Source organism: Sapajus apella, unplaced genomic scaffold (genome assembly GCF_009761245.1).
Source record: "Sapajus apella isolate SASKATOON/1434 unplaced genomic scaffold, GSC_monkey_1.0 scaffold2, whole genome shotgun sequence".
Classification (NCBI taxonomy): Eukaryota; Metazoa; Chordata; class Mammalia; order Primates; family Cebidae; genus Sapajus; species Sapajus apella.
Window position 1 is genome coordinate 33,325,783 of NW_022436942.1, and position 26,097 is coordinate 33,351,879.

Here is a 26,097-nt window from a genome sequence, read left to right on the forward strand (position 1 = left end):
TAAAGGTTTAAATATCACATGCTCAAATAAATAAATTAATTAAAAGTAAGTAAAATAAATCAGGAGGTGAATTCTATCCCTAGAAGTAATGAAAAGCGAAGAGTGTAGCTATCACTTTATATGTTATAAAATATGAGACAGAGGACTTGAATTATGATACACTTAGAGGTTTTTTTTTTTTTTTTTTTTTTTTTTAGCTTTTAAACAATGTATTGACCATCCTGGCCAACATGACAAAACTTCGTCTTTACTAAAAATCAAAAATTGGTCAGGCGTGGTGGCGTGTGCCTGTAATCCCAGCTACCTGGGAGGTTGAGGCAGGGGAATCACTTGAGCTTGGAATGTGGAGGTTGCAGTGAGCTGAGATCACGTCCCTGTCACCCAGCTGAGATCACTACAGCCTGGGTGACAGAGCAAGACCTGTCTCAGAAAGAAAAAAAAAGTATTTCTTAATGAGAAAAAAAAATTGTGTACATTTATGGTGCATTACATGATGTTTTTATATCTGTATACATTGTGGAATGGTTAAATCAAGCTAATTAACATAATCATCACATTAATTTTTGTGTGTGATGAGAACACTTGAAATCTACTCTAGCAATTTCCAAGTATATAATAAATATATTCTTATTAACTGTAATATTTATGTTGCTTAATATCATAAATACATAATTTTACAGTAGGTTTTGTATATTTGGTATAATACAAAATGTAATATTCAATGGTATTCATTTATTTCTCTTTTGCTAATATTTAGTTAATTATCCCCAAAAATCTGTAGATCTGTTTTCTCCACCAACAGTTCCTCCATAAACGGTACTAATTTTGGATGATATTCATCCCCTTATCATAAATTATATATTATCATTATTATCTACAAGATGTTGTACATCTGCCAGTAGAAATAGAAGACTTTGAGAGGGTGACATACATGATCTTTTGCACCTGTTACAGCCTCATATCATAAAATAAATTTTGGGGGCCAGGTGCAGTGGCTTACTCCTGTAATCCCAGCACTTTGGGAGGCTGAGGAGAGTGGATCATTTGAGGTCAGGAGACCAGCCTGGCCAACATGGTGAAATCCTGTCTCTACTAAAAATACAAAAATTAGCCAGGCATGGTGGTGTGTATGAGCACTCTAAGTAACCCAGTTACTCAGGAGGCTGAGGCAGGAGAATCACTTGAACCCGGAGGAGGAGGTTGCAAGGAGCTGAGATTGGGCCATTGTACTCTAGCCTGGGCGACAGAGGAAGGCTTCATGTCTAAATACATGCATACATACATACATACATATATAAAGGAAGCATGTTTAAAACCATAAAAGTATAAGTTTGTAGTAAGCTTTAATTTTCCATACTTTTACAGAATGAACTACTCACAGACATCATTTTTAAGGATAAATATATAGTTGAATATATTTATCTAAAATTTTTGTAAGTATAAACATAAACAAAACATTTCAAATGATGATTACTTTATAGAATTCTAGAAGAAATAGGCAATGACACCCAAATATGAATTGTTTCAAAATAAAAACTGTGGCATTAATTTCAAAATATTCAGATTACATGTATGCTTTCACAGAAAACACATTATCAGGCATATCTAAAAGATAATGTAAATTTTGAAAGCCTAAAAAGGAAGCTATGCTATGAAATATTTTGTCAATTTCCAATTTTCTCACAGAAATAAGTCTAAGGAAAAGCATGTTCATATTTCTTTTTTATCTACATTGGACTGCATTTAACATTGCTCTATGCATGTTCATTAGAAATTATATATAACCTTTTTTTTCAAATAGCTACTAATAATTGATTGATTGTGATGAGCTTTTATCAAAGAACAATACAGATTTGTGATGTGGGGATTCCCTCTGGCCTTGGATATTTAGACTCTTGATTCCTTTCCATTCTGTTTAATTCTTATCTGTAGGTGTTCATTGTTTTAAGCCTATTATTATACCTTACCACATATGTAATAAATACAAAAATTGATCATTTTCATACTTTTGGAAGTTGAATGAAGCTCCTTGGTCATCTTTTGGGCAGAAACTTTTGGATTGTAAAGGTAGCTACACTGGCAGCATTTCAGTTAGCAATTGTTCCATATATTTAAAAGTAATGTAATTATTTGTTTGATGTTAATGTTTCACCTAGAGAATTTGAAACAACATTCAAAAAGCTTTTTTAACTTTATTTCTTTGTGATAAGACTTTTATCACCATCAATAATCAGTTCTTTAAAAATGGATTATAATAGACTTTATATTATTTATAGTCAACAAGTAGAAATATTGAAGATGACTTAAAAAGATGACTTAATTATTTGAAAAAAAATTCTTTTAAATATATTGTTATGCTAACAAGATAGCATTTTTGTTTTAGGTTGGTACAAAAGTAATTTCGGTTTCTGTCATTGAAAGTAATGTCAGAAACCCTAACTTCTTTTGCACCAACCTCACAGTTTGTTTATTTAAATAAACAAGAAATAAAAATTTCTTATTTAAATAAAATTATTTGAATGAATGAATATTTGTGTCTGACACTCTAGGAATTTACATTCATTTAAATAAGTAATAAGGAATAAAATATGATCTTTCTTTTTTATCTCTACAGAATTGCTTACCTTCTCATTTCACCTCCTTCCTAGAGTGCTCATTCTTTAAGACCTGATCTTTCCCTTAACCTGGAAGCCTTACATGAGTTTTCTTGTCAGTTAATAGTTTCCTTATTTTTGTTCTCAACACTTAAAATATGTTTTTTTGAGGGGTTAATCATGTATTAATTATAATTGTACCTACTTGACTACTTTGCTGCTAGGTTTTAAGGTTCTAGATATCTGAGCAATTGCAATTCAATTTTATGTACTAAATATAAAATTAATGATGAGGCTCACTGGCTGAATGAAAGAATGAATGAATAGATAGTCAACAAATAAAGAAAGTATTGGTTTGCATTTCCCTGATGATTAGTGGTGTTGAACATTTTTTCAACTATCTGTTGGTGATTTGTATGTCTTCTTTTGAGAAATGTATATTCGGCTCTTTTGCCAATTTTTGACTAAGTTATTTGATTTTTTGCTGTTGAATTGGGTTTCTTATGTATTCCAGATATTAACTTCTTGTTAGATGCACAGTTTGCAAATAATTTCTTCTATTCTGTTGGTTTTCTCTTCACTCTGTTGTTTTCTTTGCTGTGCACAAGCTGTTTCATTTAATGTAATCCTGTTTGTCTGTTTTTGCTTTTATTGCCTGTGCTTTTGAGATCTTATTCAAAAAATCTTTGCCCAGTCCAATTTCATGAAGCACTTTCATTATCTTTTTTCTAAGTTTTTCATAGTTTGGGAGTCTTACATTTAGGTATTTAATAAATCTAGGGTTGTTATTTGTATACAGTGTATACAGTGACAGATAGGTGTCTAGTGTCATTCTTCTGATGTGGTAATCCAGTTTTCTCAGCATCATTTATTCAAGAAAATGTCCTTTCCCCAATTTGTATTTTTGGTACCTTCGTTGAAAAGGTGTTGGCTACAAGTGCATGGAAATGCAAATGGAAATCAAAATCACACTGAGCTATCACCTCATCTCAGTTAGAATGGTTATTATAAAAAGGCAAAAAATAAGAAATTTTGACAAGGAACTGGGGAAAGGGAAACTTATGTGCCATTGGTGGAAATGTAAATTAGTACAGCCATTATGGAAAACTATGGAGGTTCATGAAAAAAATAAAAATAGAGCTACCAAATCATCCAGCAATCCCATTACTCATTGTATACCCAAAGGAAATACAATCAGTATGCCAAAAAGATATCTGCACTTACATGCTTAGTGCAGTACCCTTTACAATACACAAAACATGAAAATAGCCTAAATGTCTATCAGAATATGAACTAATGTGTTATGTATATATGAGCAATAGAGCATTATTCAGCTGTAAATCAAAATAAAATCCTATAATTTTCAGCAACATGGATGAACCTAGAGGACATTATGTTATGTAAAATAAGCCAGACAAAGAAAGACAAATATCACATAACCTCACACGTGCAATCTAAAAAAGCTGATTTTATAAAAGTCAAGAGTAGAATGGTGGTTATCAGGGACTGCAGAGAGTAGGGAAGAGGGGTGAACTGCAGAGGTTGGTCAGCAGATGCAAGTTATAGCTAGACAGAAAGAATAGTTTCTGATGTCCTATTACACAATAGGGTGATTATAGCAAATAACCATGTAGCGTATGTTTCAAGATAGCTAAAAGAGATCACAACGAAGAAATGTTAAATGTTTAAAGTCATGGATATGTTAATTAACTTGATCTGATCATTATAAAACGTATGCATTCACTAAAACATCACACTACATCCCATAACTACGTGCAATTAGTGTCGATTCTAAATTTAAAAAAATAATAATTTTTAACAAGAAAAATAAATGAAGTAATTTTTTTTCTAGAATCTTCTTTTTCTGTTTCTCACACTATGCCTGGCATAGATATATTAACCTCTGCAACTCATGCCAGACATAAGACTTGATGGGGAAAGGGTCTTGCTCAGCACTCTGCAATATCTTTTTCCCCCTAATCTTGTTCATAGAAGTTTTGTTAAGGAGAAGATATGGTATGATCAGCAAGGAATCAAGTTCAACAGAGAAATAGAAGATAAATCTTTATACATTAAAAAAACACTATGTTTTAAAGAATAAAAAATAAATAAATGTGATAATGATGCAATGTAAATTCCTAAATTATATGGCTTTTTAATTGAATTTACGTATTAATATTGTCCTTCCAAAAAGATATTACCTCAATATGAGTATGTGTCTTGCATTAGGTTGGTGCAAATATAATTGCAACTTTTGCCATTAAGAGCAACGACAAAAACTGCTATCACATTTGCACCAACTGAATACTTTATTTTTATGTATTCTTCACTATACTTAATGCAGTGCAAAGTAGTCAATATATAAACTGCTGAGTAATTGCTTAACCAAATTCTTATGTGTCAGAATTAATTAATCAAAAAACAAATTTACTTCCCAGACTTGATGACATTGTTGTTAATGAGCATTTGATGAGGAATAGAGAGTAGCAACAGTGTCTTCTAAATCATTTATACAACTATCTTCATTACAAAGTCTTTGTATACAGATTAATAGACTCTTCCTAAGTTTTAAAAGAGTTTTGTGAAATTCACTTAAAAAATTTTAAGTAGAGATGCAAGTTTTAAAAAGCTATATTCACTTGATCTGTTAAAAATGCTTAGGCAGCAGGGTTTTTGTTAATTGGAAAAAGAAGAGCTAAAGCCTCACAGATATAAAGTAAAATAACCATTTAAAAATTATAATAAATATAATCTGATAACTTATGACTTTTGTTCAGGCTTCTGGATAACATGTAAAGTAGAAATGCATTTGACCTTATGTTTTCACACATAAATGCATTTTTAATTGAGATAATATCCTTTTAAAACACTTATTCAATTGAATAAATTTATTATTTCAAAAATTTTAATAGCAATAACTGAAGGTCAGTGATCCCTCATAGATATAAATGTTAAGCAAAGATTTGTGACTGTTTTCATTTTCTCTGGAGTTGGCGCTACGGCAAATAAGTTCTAAATTTGTAAATGTGCAATTTGCATTTTGAAATACCATTGAGTTATTTGAAATAACTCAATGGTACTTGTTGCATTATATAAAATTGATAATTATTAACTTTTAGAAATTTTCTTCAAAATCTACTGAAACTAGTAAAAGTAAAAATATAATAGAAAGCAAACATATAGAGTATGTCATACAAGGAAATAATAAAAATTGGGTTATTTCCCCTGTCTCTACTCAGTTAAGTAAGAGTAGAATTTAAAAATTCTTCTTTAAACATTTGATAAAATCATGTGGTCCTGATTGGATTTGCCAGAAAGAGATTTAGACATTTGCATGACTACTTTGTTTAGCAATTACTGTTCATTTAGATGTTTATATTTTTCAGCCAATTCTATTAAATTACAAATTTTAAGAAAATCATTCATTGACATTAAATAGTGCATATTTTTTCCTTTTGATTCCTCCTTCTGTATGCTTAAGATCATGCACCTATTTACAATTACATCATTGTTAGTAATGGTAATGCTTTCCAATCAAGGAGATTAATTCTAGAACTTCTGTGATTCCTGAAGCGTATTCAATAAAAGTTTTATTCTACTCACGTTTTACACTCCGTATTATCTTTTTTTGCTAGTGATTGGACAGTATTCATGTTAAAACTTGAGCTAAACAAAAAAAAAAATGTCAAGAGAAGACCCCTTTGAATGGCAGTCTTACATTTCTCTTGAATTCCTGAACTGCAAATTATAGTTTGAAAAATGGACACTAACCAAAAGACCAAAAGACAGAATTTACGAAGTTTAAGCACCAGCTTGGAGATAATCATATCTCTTCTGATCCTGAGTCTAATATTTTATCTTTTAAAGTTGAAGCATACACATTACTCTCTAAAACTGATATATTTATCATTTCACTATAATTTGTGTATTATACTCTAAATTGTATGTTCTTATGATTTGATATGCTTTCATTTTCCAATATTTCTGTCAATGGAATTTCTGGACTATAAAATATTAAACATGCTTAGTTTTTATTTGAGAAACTATTATTATATATGACAGGCCATGAAAAAAAAATAAGATATGGACTCCTCCCTCACTAATCTTGTAGCCATTGTCTTAATAGTATTATCTACCAAATGCAACTATGTAACTACATTATGATTTTCTCTATTTGAATTTTGAAGTATTGTACTTAATAGAATTTCCTAAATTTTCATGTTTAAAGTATATATTTTCATATTTAGAGAGAGATGTGTGTATATGTGCACACATTCATATATGAATCTATATCATACTAATAGAGTAAGTTCTTTGTGATTGAGTGAGCCTTGTTTTAATAAAGACGATTATTCAGTAAATTTTTGATATATTAAAGTCATTCATCAATTTTTCTATGCCATGAATGTAAGATAGAAGGTATGTTACACATTAGCGAAGGAAAAATAGATTTAAAATATTTTAAGTATGGCTTTAGGTTAGATTTTAACATCTTTATGTCCATGTAGACTATGTATCAGAGAAAGATTGTCAGTCTAGGAAGAGCATGAAGGGCATGTAAGGAGGAAAATAAAGATCACATTCATGATGTCCTAATTATAATTTTAATAATTTATGAGACTGGATGTTTTTCTATGTTGGATTCTGCATGACCACACTGTATTCTTCTTATAAATGTCCTTTTGCTGAAGAAAATATCAAATAGTTTACTTTCCTTGCAACTCACTTTCTCAATTACAACTATTTACCACCAAGGTAAAAGTAGAAAACAAGTAGTTCCTGTAATTTAAAATATTAGTTGTAGAAATTAAAATGGCAGTCTTAGTCTATTTCTAATTTCCTATCTCTGTAAGAAAAAATATAGGACAGTGGCTAATGAGATCCAATTTCAAACTATGAAATATGTACTACAACTGATGTACCATCTATTTAAAGTAATCGTAGCAACACTTAAGTCATAAATCTGTTAGGCCAGTATAAAGCAAAGATCCAAAGGCACTTTTGCTGAAAAAGGTGTGATTTGTCTTGTGAATTTGACATATTTCAAAAATTTTCTAGAAGGTAATTTCTTATGATTCACACTGCATAAGGCCTAAACACATAAAATACCATGTTCTCTAAATATGATTTTGTAGGAGGGACGATCCAAGATGGCCGTTTAGGAACAGCTCAGGATTGCAGCACCCAGTGAAAGTGCAGAGGGTGAGTGGACGCAGCGTTTTTATTGCCCACAGACTAGGAAATTCCTGGGCGGAGGTGCTCCACGGTCGCCAGCGCGGCTGTTTCGGCCAGTGCGGCTGTGCTGGCCAGCGCCGCTGCTTTGCCCCACGTGGCTGCTTTGTCGGCGCCCCGGAGCCACGGTTCTCCATACAAAATACACTGGTCCGGTGGCCCTTTTGGTTGGCGATTGGAGCCACGGGAAGTCGCCCATATGCCGGTTCAAAAAGGGGACTGAGCAGAGAACCAGGACAGTAGATTCCAGGGCAAAAAAAAAAAAAAAAAAAAAAGCGCCACAAACCTCAGTGCCGCTGTTTAACCCAGCTCAGTGAGTGGCTGCAGGGGAAAACAAACAGACCCCGGCGCCTCTTCAACAGGCGACTAGAACACCAATTTAAAAAAGGCTCTGAGGCAGGGAGCCAGGCGATCATGCTCGGCTGGACCCACCCCCACAAAAGAACAGCAACCAGAAACTCTGGATTGAGAGCTTCACAGCAAGCGCAGCTGAACCCGGGACGGTCCAGCTCTGTGGGGGAGGGGCGTCTGCCATTACCAAGGCAGCCTGCCGTTGCCAAGGCAACCCGCCACAGCAGAGACTCCAACCCAACAGAGGCGGTCCACCATCACCAAAGCAGTTCTAACTACACCCATATAAACAGGACTGCAGGGAAGTTCACTTGGCAGCCGGGCGGAGCCCACAGCAGCTCAGCAAAGCTGCTATAGGCCGACAGTGACTAGGCTGCCTCCTTGCTGGGCTGGGCAGGTCTGAAGGAAAAAAAAAAAAAAAAAAGAAGGCGGCAGCATAACGGAAACTCATAAATAAAGCCCTAAATCCCTGGGACAGAGCACCTGGGAACAAAAAGCAGTTTATGAGTTCTGCTGCAGCAGACCTAAAAGTACCTGCCCAGCAGCTCTGAATGAACAACAACAGAGCTCGCAGCTCACCATTTGAGCTCCTATAAAGAAGAGACTGTCTCCTCAAGCAGCTCCCTGACGCCTATATATCCAAAAAGACACCTCATAAAAAAGAGATCAGATTGACACTAGGCGGGTATCCTTCTGGGACAAAGATAGCAGAAGAAGAAAACTGGTAACAACCCTTGCTGTTCAGCAGCTGCTGCAGGTGAACCCCAGGCCAGCAGGGCCTGGAGGGAACCTCAGCAGACCTACAGCAGAGGGGCCAGACTGTCAGAAGGAAAACCAAGAAACAGAAATAACCTCATCATCAACAAACAGAACGTCAATCTGAAAGATTTGAGACCCAATCTGAAAGCCAGCAAATACAAAGTCGACAGGTGGATAAATCCTTAAAGATGGGAAGAAACCAGCACAAAAAGGATGAAAACACCCGAAACCAGAACACCTCTCCTCCTAAAAGGGATCACAACTCCTCACCAGCAAGGGAACAAGGTTGGATGGAGAACGAGTGTGATGAAATGACAGAATCAGACTTCAGAAGGTGGGTAGTAAGAAACTTCTGTGAACTTAAAGAACATGTTCTAACCAAATGCAAAGAAACTAAGAACCTTGAAAAAAGATTTGACGAAATGCTAACAAGAATGCACAAAATAGAAAGGAATATAAGTGAATTGATGGAGCTGAAAAACGCAACACGAGAACTTCGTGAAGCATGCACAAGTATCAACAGCCGAATTGACCAAGCAGAAGAAAGGATATCAGAGGTCGAAGATCAACTCAATGAAATAAAACAGGAAGGCAAGACTGAAGAAAAAAGGGCAAAAAGGAATGAACAAAGTCTCCAAGAAATGTGGGACTACGTGAAAAGACCTAATCTACGTCTGATAGGCGTACCCGAATGCGACGAAGAGAATGAATCCAACTGGAAAATACTCTTCAGGATATTATCCAGGAAAACTTCCCCAACCTAGCAAGGCAGGCAAACATTCAAGTCCAGGAAATACAGAGAACACCACAAAGATATTCCTCAAGAAGAGCAACCCAAAGGCACATAATCGTCAGATTCACCAGGGTCGAAATGAAGGAGAAAATAGTAAGGGCAGCCAGAGAGAAAGGTCGGGTTACCCATAAAGGGAAGCCCATCAGACTCACAGCAGATCTCTCAGCAGAAACCCTACAAGCCAGAAGAGAATGGGGGCCAATATTCAACATCCTTAAAGAAAAGAATTTTCAACCCAGAATCTCCTATCCAGCCAAACAAAGCTTCATAAGTGAAGGAAAAATAAAATCCTTTGGGAACATGCAAGTACTCAGAGATTTCGTCACCACCAGGCCAGCTCTACAAGAGCTCCTGAAAGAGGCTCTACACATATAAAGGAACAACAAGTACCAGCTCAACTAAAGGGCAAAACAGCCAGCTAGCACCAAAATGGCAGTATCAAATTCACACATAACAATATTAACCCTAAATGTAAATGGACTAAATGCCCCAATCAAAAGACACAGACTGGCAAATTGGATAAAAAGACAAAACCCATCAGTGTGCTGTATCCAGGAAACTCATCTCACATGCAAGGATACACAAAGGCTCAAAATAAAGGGATGGAGGAAGATTTACCAAGCAAATGGAGAGAAAAAAAAAGCAGGAGTTGCAATTCTCATCTCTGATAAATCAGACTTTAAAGCAACAAAGATCATAAGAGACAAAGAGGGACATTACATAATGGTAAAAGGATCAATGCAACAAGAAGAGCTAACGATGCTAAATATATATGCACCCAATACAGGAGCACCCAGATACATAAGGCAAGTTCTTAATGACTTACAAAGAGACTTAGACTCCCACACAGTAATAGTGGGAGACTTTAACACCCCATTGTCAACATTAGACAGATCAACTAGACAGAAAATTAACAAGGATATCCAGGACTTGAACTCAGACCTGGAACAAGCAAACCTAATAGACATTTACAGAACTCTCCACCCCAAATCCACAGAATATACATTCTTCTCAGCACCACATCACACCTACTCTAAAATTGACCACATAATTGGGAGTAAATCACTCCTCAGCAAATGCAAAAGAACGGAAATCGTAACAAACAGTCTCTCAGACCACAGTGCAATCAAGTTAGAACTCAGAATTCAAAATCTAACTCAGAACCGCACAGCTTCATGGAAACTGAACAACTTGCTCCTGAATGTTGACTGGATAAACAATGAAATGAAGGCAGAAATAAAGATGTTCTTCGAAACCAACGAGAATGAAGACACAACATACCAGAATCTCTGGGACACATTTAAAGCGGTCTCTAGAGGAAAATATATAGCAAGAAGTGCCCACATGAGAAGCAAGGAGAGATCACAAATTGACACCTTATCATCAAAATTGAAAGAGCTAGAGGAGCAAGATCAAAAAAACTCAAAGTCTAGCAGAAGACAAGAAATAGCTAAGATCAGAGCAGAACTGAAGGAGATAGAGACACAAAAAACCCTTCAAAAAATCAATAAATCCAGGAGCTGGTTTTTTGAAAAGATCAACAAAATAGACAGACCACTAGCCAGATTAATAAAAAAGAAAAGAGAGAATAACCAAATTGATGCAATAAAAAACGATCAAGGGGATATCACCACAGATTCCACAGAAATTCAAACCATCATCAGAGATTATTACAAACAATTCTATGCACACAAACTAATAAACCTGGAAGAAATGGATAAATTCCTGGACACTTGCCTCCTGCCAAGCCTAAACCAGGAAGAAGCCGAAACCCTGAACAGACCCATAACAAGGTCTGAAGTTGAGGCAGCAATTAAGAGCTTACCACCCAAAAAAAGCCCAGGTCCAGGTGGGTTCACAGCTGAATTCTACCAGACATACAAAGAGGAGCTGGTACCATTTCTTCTGAAACTATTCCAAACAATACAAAAAGAGGGAATTCTTCCCAAATCATTTTATGACACCAACATCATCCTGATTCCAAAACCCGGCAGAGACTCAACAAGAAAAGAAAACTTCAGGCCAATATCCATGATGAACATAGATGCAAAAATCTTCAATAAAATACTGACAAGCCGATTGCAACAGCACATCAAAAAGCTTATCCACCATGATCAAGTAGGCTTCATCCCGGGGATGCAAGGCTGGTTCAACATACGCAAGTCTATAAACGTAATTCACCACATAAACAGAACCAAAGACAAAAACCACATGATTATCTCAATTGATGCAGAGAAGGCCTTTGACAAAATTCAACAGCCCTTTATGCTAAAAACACTCAATAAGCTAGGTATCGATGGAACGTATCTCAAAATAATAAAAGCTATTTATGACAAACCAACAGCCAATATCATACTGAATGGGCAAAAACTGGAAGCAATCCCCTTGAAATGTGGCACCAGGCAAGGATGCCCGCTCTCACCACTGCTATTCAATATAGTATTAGAAGTTCTAGCCAGAGCAATCAGGCAAGAAAAAGAAATAAAGGGCATTCAAATAGGAAAGGTGGAAGTCAAATTGTCTCTATTTGCAGATGACATGATTGTATATCTAGAAGACCCCATCGTCTCAGCCCCAAACCTCCTGAAACTGATAAGCAAGTTCAGCCAAGTCTCAGGATACAAAATCAATGTGCAAAAATCACATGCATTCCTATACACCAATAACAGACTTAAAGAGAGCCAAATCAAGAACAAACTTCCATTCACAATTGCCACAAAGAGAATAAAATACCTAGGAATACAACTAACAAGGAATGTAAAGGACCTCTTCAAGGAGAACTACAAGCCACCGCTCAACGAAATAAGAGAGGACACAAACAGATGGAGAAACATTCCATGTTCATGGTTAGGAAGAAACAATATCGTGAAAATGGCCATACTGCCCAAAGTAATTTACAGATTCAGTGCTATCCCCATCAAGCTACCAATGACCTTCTTCGCAGATCTGGAAAAAACCACCTTAAACTTCATATGGAACCACAAGAGAGCCCGCATAGCCAAGTCAATTCTAAGCAAAAAGAACAAAGCGGGGGGCATCACACTACCAGACTTCAAACTATACTACAAGGTTACAGTAATCAAAACAGCATGGCACTGGTACCAAAACAGAGATATAGACCAATGGAATAGAACAGAGGTCTCGGAGGCAACACAACATATCTACAACCACCTGATCTTTGACAAACCAGACAAAAACAAGCAATGGGGAAAGGATTCCCTGTTCAATAAATGGTGTTGGGAAAGCTGGCTAGCCATGTGCAGAAAGCAGAAACTGGGCCCCTTCCTGACACCTTACACTAAAATTAACTCCAGATGGATTAAAGACTTAAACATAAGACCTAACACCATAAAAACCCTAGAAGAAAATCTAGGCAAAACCATTCAGGACGTAGGTGTAGGCAAGGACTTCATGACAAAAACACCAAAAGCTTTGACAACAAAAGCCAAAATAGACAAATGGGACCTAATCAAACTCCACAGCTTCTGCACAGCAAAAGAAACAATCATTAGAGTGAATCGGCAACAAACAGATTGGGAAAAAATTTTTGCAGTTTACCCATCTGACAAAGGGCTGATATCTAAAATTTACAAAGAACTAAAACAGATTTACAAGAAAAAACTAATAAGCCCATTCAAAAGTGGGCAAAGGATATGAACAGACACTTTACAAAAGAAGACGTACGTGAGGCCGACAAACATATGAAAAAATGCTCATCATCACTGGTCATCAGAGAAATGCAAATCAAAACTACATTGAGATACCATCTCATGCCGGTTAGAATGGCGATCATTAAAAAATCTGGAGACAACAGATGCTGGAGAGGATGTGGAGAAATAGGAACACTTTTACACTGTTGGTGGGAGCGTAAATTAGTTCAGCCATTGTGGAAGACAGTGTAGCAATTCCTCAAGGACATAGAAATAGAAATTCCATTTGACCCAGCAATCCCATTACTGGGTATATATCCAAAGGATTACAAATCATTCTATTATAAGGACATGTGCACACGAATGTTCATTGCAGCACTGTTTACAATAGCAAAGACCTGGAACCAACCCAAATGCCCATCGACGATAGACTGGATAGGGAAAATGTGGCACATATACACCATGGAATATTATGCAGTCATCAAAAGCGATGAGTTTGGGTCCTTTGTAGGGACATGGATGAACCTGGAAACCATCATTCTCAGCCAACTGACAGAAGAGCAGAAGATCAAACACCACATGTACTCACTCATAGGCGGGTGTTGAACAATGAGAACTCATGGACACAGGGAGGGGAGCACTACACACTGGGGTCAGTTGGGGGGAAATATGGGAGGGACGGTGGGGGGTGGGAAGCTGGGGAGAGATAGCAAGGGGAGAAATGCCAGATGTAGGTGATGGGGAGGAAGGCAGCAAATCACACTGCCACGAGTGTTCCTATGCAACAATTTTGCATGTTCTTCACATGTACCCCAAAACCTAAAATGCAATAAAATAAATAAATGGGGGAAAAAAAAGAAAAAAAAATAAATATGATTTTGTAGTTTCTCAGCAAAAGTCCTCAATAATTAGAAATACACAGATCTCTCCATCAAGGGCCCAGAAGTTGCTTTACTGCAGACTCACTGGCCTCAAAAATGCTGTCCTCAGGAATCTAGATTTTCCCAAGATGCAGGTGTCATCCATAGGCTTTGAATGATGAACTATCTTTGTATCTAAGATTTTAAACATGAAAGGACAAAGAGATTTATGGTTCAGATAATAATAGTTAATATTTATTACATGCTTGCTTTATGCTAAAGGTCCTTAGTTGTTTAGATACAATAATTATTTCAATTACACAGCAACCAATTGATAACAGGAATTATTATCACCTCTGAAGAACAAGGCTGTAATAAGTGACAAGCCCAAGATTCAGACTCAGGAAGAACTCAGGTTTGAATCCAGGCAGTCTAGCTCCAGAGGGTAGTTACTAGGTGTGATTCTTCTCTTTACTGTTTAAAGACTAGACAGATGAATAACACAAGTAAGCTTTAAAAATCATCTCCAGTACATGTATATGGCCTACAATCTTCTTGTATTCATGTAATTTTATCCTTCGCAAGACATACTGCTGTGACAAAAATGTGCCTGCAGTTTTCTATGCTTATAATTTGATATTATTGTTAAATATCTGTTGAGCTGCTTATCAAAAATTAATCACTGTGGGCTGGGCGCAGTGGCTCTAGCCTGTAATCCCAGCACTTTGGGAGGCCGAGGTGGGCAGATCACAAGGTCAAGAGATCAAGACCATTCTCGCAATGATGAAACCCTGTCTCTAATAAAACTACAAAAATTAGCCGGGTGTGGTGGCACACACCTGTAGTCCCAGCTACTCGGGAGGCTGAGGCGGAAGAATCACTTAAACCCAGGAGGCGGAGGTTGCAGTGAGTCGAAATTGCACCACTGCACTCCAGCCTGGCGACAAAGCAAGACTCCGTCTCAAATAAATAAATAAATAAATAATCACTGTGTAAGGTACAATACAACATAAAACAGATGTATTCCTGAACTTCTAACCAAGGTAAGTTGAGATAGTAAACCAGGAATTATAGAATCAATTATCAATGAAAGGCAGAAACGATGACTGCTAGACCCCCATAGATGTATAGGATGACCACTGAGCAAGACTAGTCAAGAAGTGTTTCCAGAAGGAGCTTTTACTTGACATATGGGGTAATTGTCTTTGTCTCTGACTCACAGATACAAATTCCTCATGGCACGGCCACTAAATTCTTTATCTACAACTTCTCCAAATGTATGGTGCAGCTAAAGTTAAATTCTAGAATTAAGTACTGTATTCAACTTTGCTTCCTAGAGTTGACTGATGCTCTTACCTGAATTCTCCTCTTTCTGTTATGAATTCTCCTATTTCTATTTCTTTAAGCCATAGTTGAACTTGATATAGTTTACATTGTATGTACCTAGTTTACACTGCTGATTTCTCTGTTTTTCCCTCTTCATCCTTATCAATTATTATTTTAAATAACATTCCTACACTCACTCAATTAGTCAAAAGAAAAACCAAAGTCTGTTTCCTCTCCCCAATACCTGTTGCCTTTTTGCATTGGTCACAAAGTGTGGGGCTACCTCAGATTTACACCTATAATACTTGGACACTGCCTTTATTTTGAAATTATTCTGTTCTACGTAAGGTCTCTGGACTCCAGTGGTGACAATTTAATCCAAAAGCATGTGAGAATATAGTTCATCTAAGCTTCCTAACTCATTTGTACTGGATTATTTTCTTCTGTGGTGTTTTAGGTGTTGTTCCTCCATGTAAGAGCAATATGTGTTACTGCTGGTTTCCACAAAAACTTCAGTTGTGGTCTTTTCCAGGAATTCAACTGATGGAATATCAATAAGAAAGGATCAGGTATTAAGAGACTAAAATATTTAATATAAGCTCTTTAACTCACTGAATTAGTTATGAAATTTTCAAACTCAGGGCATAAGCCAAATTGATGTTGTACTTCATATTCTATTGTGTGATTTGAGAGAATGTGGTCTAGAAGATATACATTTAGGCATTAATGATTATTTTTCTAATCTTGTATAGTCTTCCAGCAACCTTTGAGCTCTTTAGATGAGTTTCTGGAATAAATAAAAGTGCCAACCAGACAAATAATAACTATCCTCTTAAATTATGTAGAATGTTCACAGAGTTAGAATATATGGAGGAGAACATTGTATGGCAAAATTCATCATCAGATACAGAAATTATCTGAGTCAGTTACCTGCTCTTTTCCACCTATGTTGACCTTAGATCAAAACAGTGTTAAGTGCCAATTGGACTTTAATGTTCAACTTAGTGACTCCTTGATCTCCCTATGGAAGAAAAAGTTAGCAATCCTACAGTTTAACTATATATATATATATGTGTGTGTGTGTGTGTCTGTGTGTGTGTGTGTGTGTGTGCGTATTTAATGTTAGTAATCCTACAGTTTAACTATAACTATATATATAGTTTTATACATACAACTATATGTATAGTTTTATATATATATATATAAAGTCATCTTTACTCATTTGAAATCCTTACTTTTATATATAAATAGTAATAATGCAATCTATATATGAGCTAGTGGTCTAAGCTTCTTGAAAACCTAGTTAAAATGAACATAAGCTTTCAATTCTGAGACCTGGGCCTTTTCTGCTGTCTCCATCAGTCTATCTGCTTCTCCCACTCCTTCCTCACCTTCTTCATATTCTCAAATTGGGTAGCACCAGATTCTTTTTCCTCTTCTCAATAGAGAGAGGGTGAGAAAGAGAGAGAGAGAATTCATCCTAGTCAGCTCCTATTTAGATATTTGCATATTACATCTATTAAGTGGTTCAAGAAAATAAAAATTGTTTTATCTATCTGCAACCTCATTCTTAATGGTGGATGTTATTTAGAATTTAGCAGATCACAGCAGAATGCCAAGGATGTATGCTGAAGGAAACCTGATCTCTTTTGTAAGATTTTTGTGTATTGATATATGTTTCTTAACCAATGTGTGTACATGCAGGCAAAAGCACATCAAATGTCACACCTTTTGCAACCACAAAAAACATATGTTTTGGGGAGGCTTAGCTAAAAATGAGTTAATTGGTCGGATTGTAATCTTCATGTGGTAGCAATTCCTAAACTTCAAATTTTGAGATTGCTATTAATAGAAAGTGAACTTACTCTCTGTGCCACTTGTAATCTACTAGCATGGAACATTTTGGGAGGAAAAAAATAAAAGGAGAACTAGCAGATACCTACCTGTGTTATCAAATGCATGGAAATTTGAGACATGGAAAGGCCACTTGAAAAAGCAGTTTATAATTAATTTGTTAATTTAATGTGAATCAGGACATTCTTGGATTGGACAAAGTTTTGATGAAGGAAAATTTTGGTGCCTTAGAGAAGTGATATCCAAAGTGCAGTGTCAACTCCCAGAGGTACATGAAAATATTACATCTGATCAGTTTCTGTGTCTATTTTTTGTGTAGATTATACTAGTACAGTTGTATGAGCACAAAATTGTAAAGAACATGCATGTATTAGGGAAATGGGCTTAATTTCATTATATTGTTATATAGCATATAAGAGAAAAATAATTGGGGTTACTGGTTGAAAGATGTTATGCATTGCTAAGCCTGAATGCAGGTTGTTAACCATGTTAAAAGCCCTAAATTGATTGTTTTTAACATGGCTATCAACTTGACAAGGCAATGATCTTCAATTTGGAGGAGATAAAGCAAAAAGCATGAGTGGCTTGCTATTCTCAGTGAAAGTACAAAAATACCATATTGTTTTAGATGAGAAATAAATAAATAAATATTCCCATTTCCCATTTAATATGGCTTTTTTTTTTTTTTTTTTTTACAGAGTCTAGCTCTGTCACCCAAGCTGGAGTGCAGCGGTGTGATCTCGGCTCACTGCAACCTCTGCCTCCCGAGTTTAAGCAATTCTCCTGCCTCAGCCTCCCGAGTAGCTGGGATTACAGGCATGTGCCACCAAATCTAGCTAATTTTTTGTATTTTTGGTAGAGATTGGTTGTCGCCATCTTAATGTCTTGAAGAATTTTTCTCACTTTTAATTTTATTGTAGAGACAGATTTTGTTACTAGCTTCTAAGAACAATGTGTTCTTAATGAAGAGACTCCCTGTATTAAAACTGTTCCCTAGGAATATTTTAGAATGTTTTGGAAAATTAAATTTTACTAGTATGCCACTAAAGTATAGATATAGCCTCACGTTTAAGAATTCCAAATAAATGAAAATCTTCTGTATAAATTTAGAATATTAAATATAACTAAATACAATAGGTTAATAATTCAATGTACTTATCTTTTAAAGGGATGATTCAGCTAACAGATTTCCATTTTTTTAATAAAATTTTAATTTATACAAACTTTTAAAATGGGAAGTACACCTGAATCAATAATACATTAAATTACTGTTTTAATGCACTTAATCATTTCTCAGAGGCCTGAAAGTACTAATGCTGTTTCTACAGAAATCTAATATATTCTAAAGAGAGTAGTTTCTTCACTACGAATCTCAAATTCATTTTGTATAATTATCCCATTGATATTTGACAGTGTGTTTGGAGGTATATTTATATTTGAATGTCTTTCTCTTTTATTCATTATGAGCCTTTTGAAGGTAAAAAAGATACTTCCTTTATGTTGTAAAAGACAAGATTGATCTCCATGGCATTATTCAATTGTTGATAATAATGTTAAACACACCCACCTATATACCTCCAAGAATGCTTTGGTGATTAATGAGGTATATTTAAATCATTTGAGATTCAGAAATGAAAGATGCTACATAAACATAAGACTTTATCCTATTATTTTTTTTAATTCAGGCATTCTGATATAGCCTCATAACCATTTTATGAAATTTATTGGCCAAGAAAATTGCCTGAATAAAATATAAAGAGCATTTTAATATTTCTAATACTGAGCATACTCCAAAGCTTTCTTTGAGTCTAGGTTCACAAAAGAAATAGAAACACAATGATAATAATATTGTAGGAAGCTCTCATTTTAGAGATGAAGAAATAAAACAAAAACGGAAAGTGTCTTAAGGAGATAGCAAGTTTATCAGTTATTCCTCCCCCTTCCATAAGATCAAGCGGGCAGACTCTGCTTTCTACATTTTCTTCAATTGACAAGGTCTAGTCACTGTTGAAAGGCTCTTGCATTAAAACAGTCTTTGCAATTCCTTTTTATTTGTCACTCAATTGATTGCCTTTAATTAACCCACTGCCTTATCAGAGAGAGGTGTGAAAATTGCTCTTTGCTCTTCTCAGCTTCTGTCAGGTTACTGAGCAGCATCCTGTCTGCTTGGCACTGCAGTGCAAACTGAAAATGCCCATCACTAAAATATCTCTCACTTGCTGAACTTAAACCCCCAACCAGTTGGCAACATTTCCCTTTCTAAGGTCTCTCATCTAGATTTTTGTTATTTAACTACTTTTGCTTGGTGTGAGCTTGTTCTTCATAGAGATTTAACAGTGGTTGAATGAAGGCGTTCACCTCCAATGGAAAGTATGACAAAACTCACTAAGCTATTGGAATAAAATGTTATAATTCTATTTAAATTTATTAAGGTTTAGAAAGAAACAAGATTTTACTAATATTTGATAAATGGATTGACCCTTACACCTACATTTCATCCATGTATGATGTAGTTAGCTTTTATTCACAATTTAGAAAATATACAGGGGCATGAATAGGTGGGAAGTAAAAAAGTTCCTCTTTCAAGTTTCCTTTCTTGTGAAAGAATAAATCATAAGTGTATAATAATTTTTTATTAAGCCCTAGCCTATGTTGCTGTTAGGCATGCCATGCTTACAGGCACCTAGTACATTCTATGTCCTTGTACTTTAACCAAGATATCTGTGCTGGACATGCTCACAGGCATGTCCCGGCTCTCCATTGCTTTTACCTGTTTAGAAAAGTTTTAAGTTATTAGCCAGTCGGGTTTTAGTTTAGATTGTCAGATCTGGCTCCAGCCAACAGAGATCAGACATAGCAGTAAGGATGACCCCAAATGACTAAGGAACAAATATATTTGCTTTCCTTTGTTTGTTGTACTCTCCTGGCAAAAAGGCTAGTGAGAGTACTCTTCCTGCAGTCCAGAAAGTAAAAATGGTATTGCTAAAAGATCCTTTGTCTCAGTGCCGATTTTTCTTTCTAGCACCGAGCATCTATTTCCAACAAATAGAATCTGAACAAAAAGGATGAAAAATTGCATTCTTGTTCATATGTAGCTTTCAGCATATTGTAAGCTATTGCATTTTATAGTTAATCGTTTAAGTGAGTATAATTTATCCTAGTGGAGTATTAAAATATTTAATAATAAATAGGGAATGACCAAAAAACAGTTTTCTTTTTCCTTTTTTTGTCCTTTTTCTTTTTTTGCTGTTTAGATGCTTTGTTTCATGTGTAAGCACATAAAAAATATATAGTCTGTTTTTGATTATTTTTTTGAGATGGAGTCTTGCTCTGTCACCAGAGTGGAGTACAATGGCACAATCTCTGCTCACTGCAACCTCTGACTCCTGGGTTCAAGTGATTCTACTGCCTCAGCCTCCTAAGTAGCTGGGATTACAGACGTGCACCACCATGCCCAGCTAATTTTTGTATTTTTAGTAGAGCTGGGGTTTCACCATGTTGGCCAGGCTGGCCTTGAATTCCTGACCTCGTGATCCACCCACCTCAGCTTCCCAAAGTGCTGGGATTACAGGCATGAGCCACTGTGCCCTGCCAAAAGGATACAATCTAAAATAAACATGAGTTTCATCCAACTCCTGTGTCCAGGGAAATGCAGCATGTACACACTTTTCTATTCCTTCAACTAAGTATAACTAAAACTGTGGACATTGTATTTCAAAAAGAAAAAAAGAGAAAATAAAAGAAACAAGGTGTCTGGAAAGTTAAAAGAAGAAAGACTAGCTAGGGACATCACTACCCAACAAATAATACAGTACTGACATTTTGCCAAACATACCCCAGATTTGGAGTTAAAGAAGTTGACAACCTAGCAACAATAACAGGTGAGGTGGGAGGGTGGGGAGGGGTGATGGTTAATACTGAATGTCAACTTGATTGGATTAAAGAATGCAAAGTATTGATCCTGGGTGTGTCTGAGTGAGTGTTGCCAAAGAAGATTAACATTTTAGAAGGCAGACCCACCCTTAATCTGGGTGGCACCACCTAATTAGCTGCCAGAGAATATAAAGCAGGCAGAAAAATGTAAAAAGCCTAGCCTGGCTTAGCCTCCCAGCCAACATCTTTCTCCCATGCAGGATGTTTCCCATCCTCAAACTTTGGAATCCAAGTACTTCAGCTTTAAGTCTTGGACTGGCTTCCTTGTTCCTCTACTTACAGATGGGCTATTATGGGACCTTTTGATTGTGTGAGTAAACATTCCTTAATAAACTCCCATATATATATATATATATATATATATATATATATATATATATATAATATAATCCTATTAGTATATCCAAGTATATCCTATTAGTTTTGTACCTCTAGACAACCCTGACTAATACAGGTTTTGGCAGCAGGAGTGGTTCTAGAGAAAGAGAATATCAAGGATGAAGTTCTTTTTTCTTTAGTTAGTTTTGGGTTTTCTGGATTTGGCTGCTTAATGTGATTAGACCCCAAAATACTAAGGATTCTACTTCTAATAGTATGGACAACAATGACAACCCATGGCATGAAATGTTCAGAGACTTAGGCAAAATAAATGCATTTGACACTCCTGAATCACTGCTTGTGAGAGGCAAGGAGTTTAGTGACTTTATACATAATACCTTTGACTGTATGTAGAAAACCAAGGAAACTAATGAAGCTGTTGGTTTTTCCTCAGTTCACTAGACAAAGCAATGAAAGAAAATTATGAACTTAGGGATTCTAACTTCCAGCTTCTGATGCAGTTACTGAGCCTCAAGTCTTCTAAGATTGCCCTGAGTGAGAGTATTATCTCCTGTAGAGAAAGAGGTGAAATTCTGGAAAATCAGACACAAGCTTTTATCATGAGAGTGGCTGACCTTCAACTAAAAATGCATGTATAGCCTTGGAAGCTGTCTACTGTTGAAGTGAGGGCACTGATTGGAAAAAAAAAATGGGACCGTGCAGCTTGGAATAGGAATGTATGGGAGAACCCTGATGAAGCTGGAGACACCGAGCTTGTAAACACTAATGAACATTTCGAGAGAAGAAATGGCTTCCCATCCCTAGTAGTGGCAACATCCCCTTCCTGACCCACACTGCCTTCAGCGTTTCCACCTTTGACTGAGGAGATAAACTCGGTGCTGCCTGAGGCAAAAGTGATGGCCCCTCCACAGGCAGTTGTCAGGCAAGGTAATGTTGATTCTCCCCAGAGGCTATCCTCAACACCCCTGTTTGCTTCTAGACCTATAACTAGACAAGGGGTGGACTCATGATGGTTAATACTGAGTGTCAACTTGATTGGATTGAAGAGTGATCAATGTTGATCCTGGATGTGTCTGTGAGGGTGTTGCCAAAGGAGGTCAACATTTGAGTCAGCAGGCTGGGGAAGGCAGACCTACCCTTAATTTGGCTGGGCACCATCTTATCAATTGCTAGTGTATATGAGCAGACAAAAAAATGTGAAAAGACTAGACTGGCTTAGCCTCTCAGCCTACATATTTCTCCCATTCTGGATGCTTCCTGCCCTTGAACATCAGAATTAAAGTTCTTCAGCTTTAAGATTTGGACTGGCTCCCTTGCTCCTCAGCTTGCAGACACCCTATTGTGGGACCTTGTGATCATGTGAGTTAATACTACTTAATAAACTCTCTCTCTCTCTCTCTCTATATATATATATATATATATATCCTATTAGTTCTGTACCTCTAGAGAATCCTAACAAATACAGGAGTAAAAAGCCCAGAGACAAAAAAAGGGAAGTCTAGCAAGACAGAATACTTTTAGATAATAACTCCTCTATTCCATGCAAACACCACAGAGAAAACAGTGTCCAGCTCTCTCTCATGCCAGCAATGGTCAAGTAGTGATCCCAGGCTTCCATACTTGTTAGGCTGTTATATTGCACCAGGGTAGTATCAGAGAAGAACAAGTGGGAACCTGAGACCTGTTTCCCAGATGGGAGGTAATGAAGATGCCCACCACTTTCTCTTTTACCTCTGCTGTGTTGGTGGAGACTGCTGAGGAGCCAGGACAACCAACACACTCAGAGGTAACTGAAATGGTGCCTTGGAGACCAAATAGACAATAAGTACTTTGACCACTATCCAACAGTAAAGAGGCTACCCTCCATCTGGCATCAGTGGAGGTCACATAAGTAAAGAGGCAATTTTACCTCTCCCAGCCACAGTGGTGCCAGCAGAGCTCTACGGAGGAACTGCAACTCTCATCACCACAATGCAAGAACAAGGAGCCCCTCATCACCTGATCTCAGTGGAGGTCAAGTGGGGAAACTGGACTTCTACGACCACCTGAAAATCATAAGACATCTCCTTTTCCACTGGAGTGTCGTCAGAGACAGTTTTAAACAAGACTCAGAGTTATATTACATAATACCCAAAATGTCCAGGTTTCAATCAAAAGTCTCACATCATTCCAAGCATCAGGAAAACCACAGTTTGAATAAAAAATAGACAATCATCAAACTCCAACAATAAGAGGACAGAGATAATTACTTGACAAATTTTTAAAAGCAATCATCTTAAAAACACTTTCATGTTTTCATGAGCTTTTACAAACATATCTGAAACAAATAAAAATTAGAAAGTCTCAGCAAAGAAATAGGAAATATAAAGGATAGGCAAATGGACATTATCAAAGTAAAAAACACACCATGGAAATAAGTAACTCAATGAACGAGCTAAACAGCAGAATACAATGGGCAGAGAAGAGAGTCGCTGAACTTGAAAATAGAATAATGGAAATTATCCAATATGAACAACAGAAATAAAATAGTATTTCTTTTAATAGTATTTCCTTTCCTTTAGAAAATAGTATTCTAGGCCAGAAAATAGTATTCTAGAAAATAGTATTCTAGGCAGGCTTACGCCTGCAGTCCCAGCACTTTGGGAGGCCGAGGCAGGTGGATCACTTGAGGTCAGGGGCAGGTAATCACTTGACCAACATGGTGAAACCCCATTTCTACCAAAAAATACAAAAACTAGCCAGGCATGGTGGCACACACCTGTAATCCCAGCTACTCTGGTGGCTGAGTCAGGAGACTCACTTGAATCCAGGAGGCAGAGGCTGCAGTGAGCCAAGATTGCCCTTCAGAAAAGAAAGAGAAACAAGAAAAGGAAGAAGAAGGAAGGAAGGAAGGAAGGAGGGAAGGAGAGAAAGAAAGAAAAGAAAGAAAAAGAGAGAGAGAGAATGAAAGAAAGAAAGGAAGAGAGAGAGGAAGGAAGGAAGGAAGGAAGGAAGGAAGGAAGGAAGGAAGGAAGGAAGGAAGGGAGGAAGGAAGGAAGGAAGGAAGGAAGGAGGGAAGGAAGGAAGGAAGGGAGGGAAGGAAAAGGTTTATGTGATTAGATTAATTTACATTATGAACCAGACACTGTTTTAGGTACTTGGACCTAGTGACAAATAAGACAAGCTACCTCCCCCAAGAATAATATATAGTAATCAAGTTTTTCTAGAATTATATAAGTAATGTAACAGAGCTGAGAGGTTGAGAAGGGAAAGAGAGAAAGAAGTAGAGGAGGGGTTGCTGAGAAAGGGGAGAAAATATGGAGAGAATGGAGAATAAGGAGAGGGAATATTCTTTATACTTACAATGAAAAGGAGTTCAGTACAGACTGTTGGTCTGAGTAGAGGACAGCTAGGGTTTAAGGAGTTTGAATGACTTTCAGAACATCTAGTAGGAATGATACAGTAAGGACTATGCTTTGAGACTAATCAAATATTTTGTTACTCATTAAACTTCCTCTCATGCCTAGAATTCATATCTTTTTCTGGTTCTTCTGTAAATGCAGAATTATATATACACACACACACACACACACACATATATGCATATATAATACATGCATATATGTATATATATGTGTGTGTGTATATGTGTATTTCACTATTCTTCTGAAAGAAGAAAGCTTTCCCTCTTTCTTATTTATCTATTTGTTGCTTACTTATCTATTTGTTACCTGTGTGAACTTGAGATTCTGTGTGAACTGGAAAATTTTAAACAGTTGATAAAATTTATCACCAGTAAGCAACAAACATAATATAACAAAAGAACAGAATATCATTTATGTAGCATTCTAACCAAAAATCACTGGCTGCATTTTTTTTCTAAAAAAGTCAAAAGTGTGAAATACAAAGTAAAATTAAAGAAATTATTCCAGACAAACAAAGGAGACGGAAGAGAAATGAAAACTAAATGCACTAATAATCCTAGATAGCCTGTGGAAGAAATACAAACCCAAAGAAGAGAAAAGCCTTCTGGCCTTGGAAATTAGAAACTTACGGTGGAAATGAAGATTGTAAGAACTACAGAGAAAATCAGCAGCTGAAAAGAAGCCAGCTGAAAACTAGCTACCAAAGAGAAAAACAAATTTGTTGCTTAATTTTTCTATATTTCATAACAAATTTCAAATATTAATAAACTCTTTCCAGAGCATCTAAAGTAGCCACTCTGTCATTCACTCTTATCTTCATAATTTTTCTACAAGTCCCTTGACATGATTAGATATATATTTGTTTTTAACCTTTGTATGATCAGAGAGCTTTGGTTTACTTCTAGATCTTTAAGTTTTTTTTTTTTTTTTTTTTTTTTTTTTTTTTTGAGATCTTTAAGTTTTAATAGAGTGTTTAGCACAAAAAACATCCTCTAGTAAATA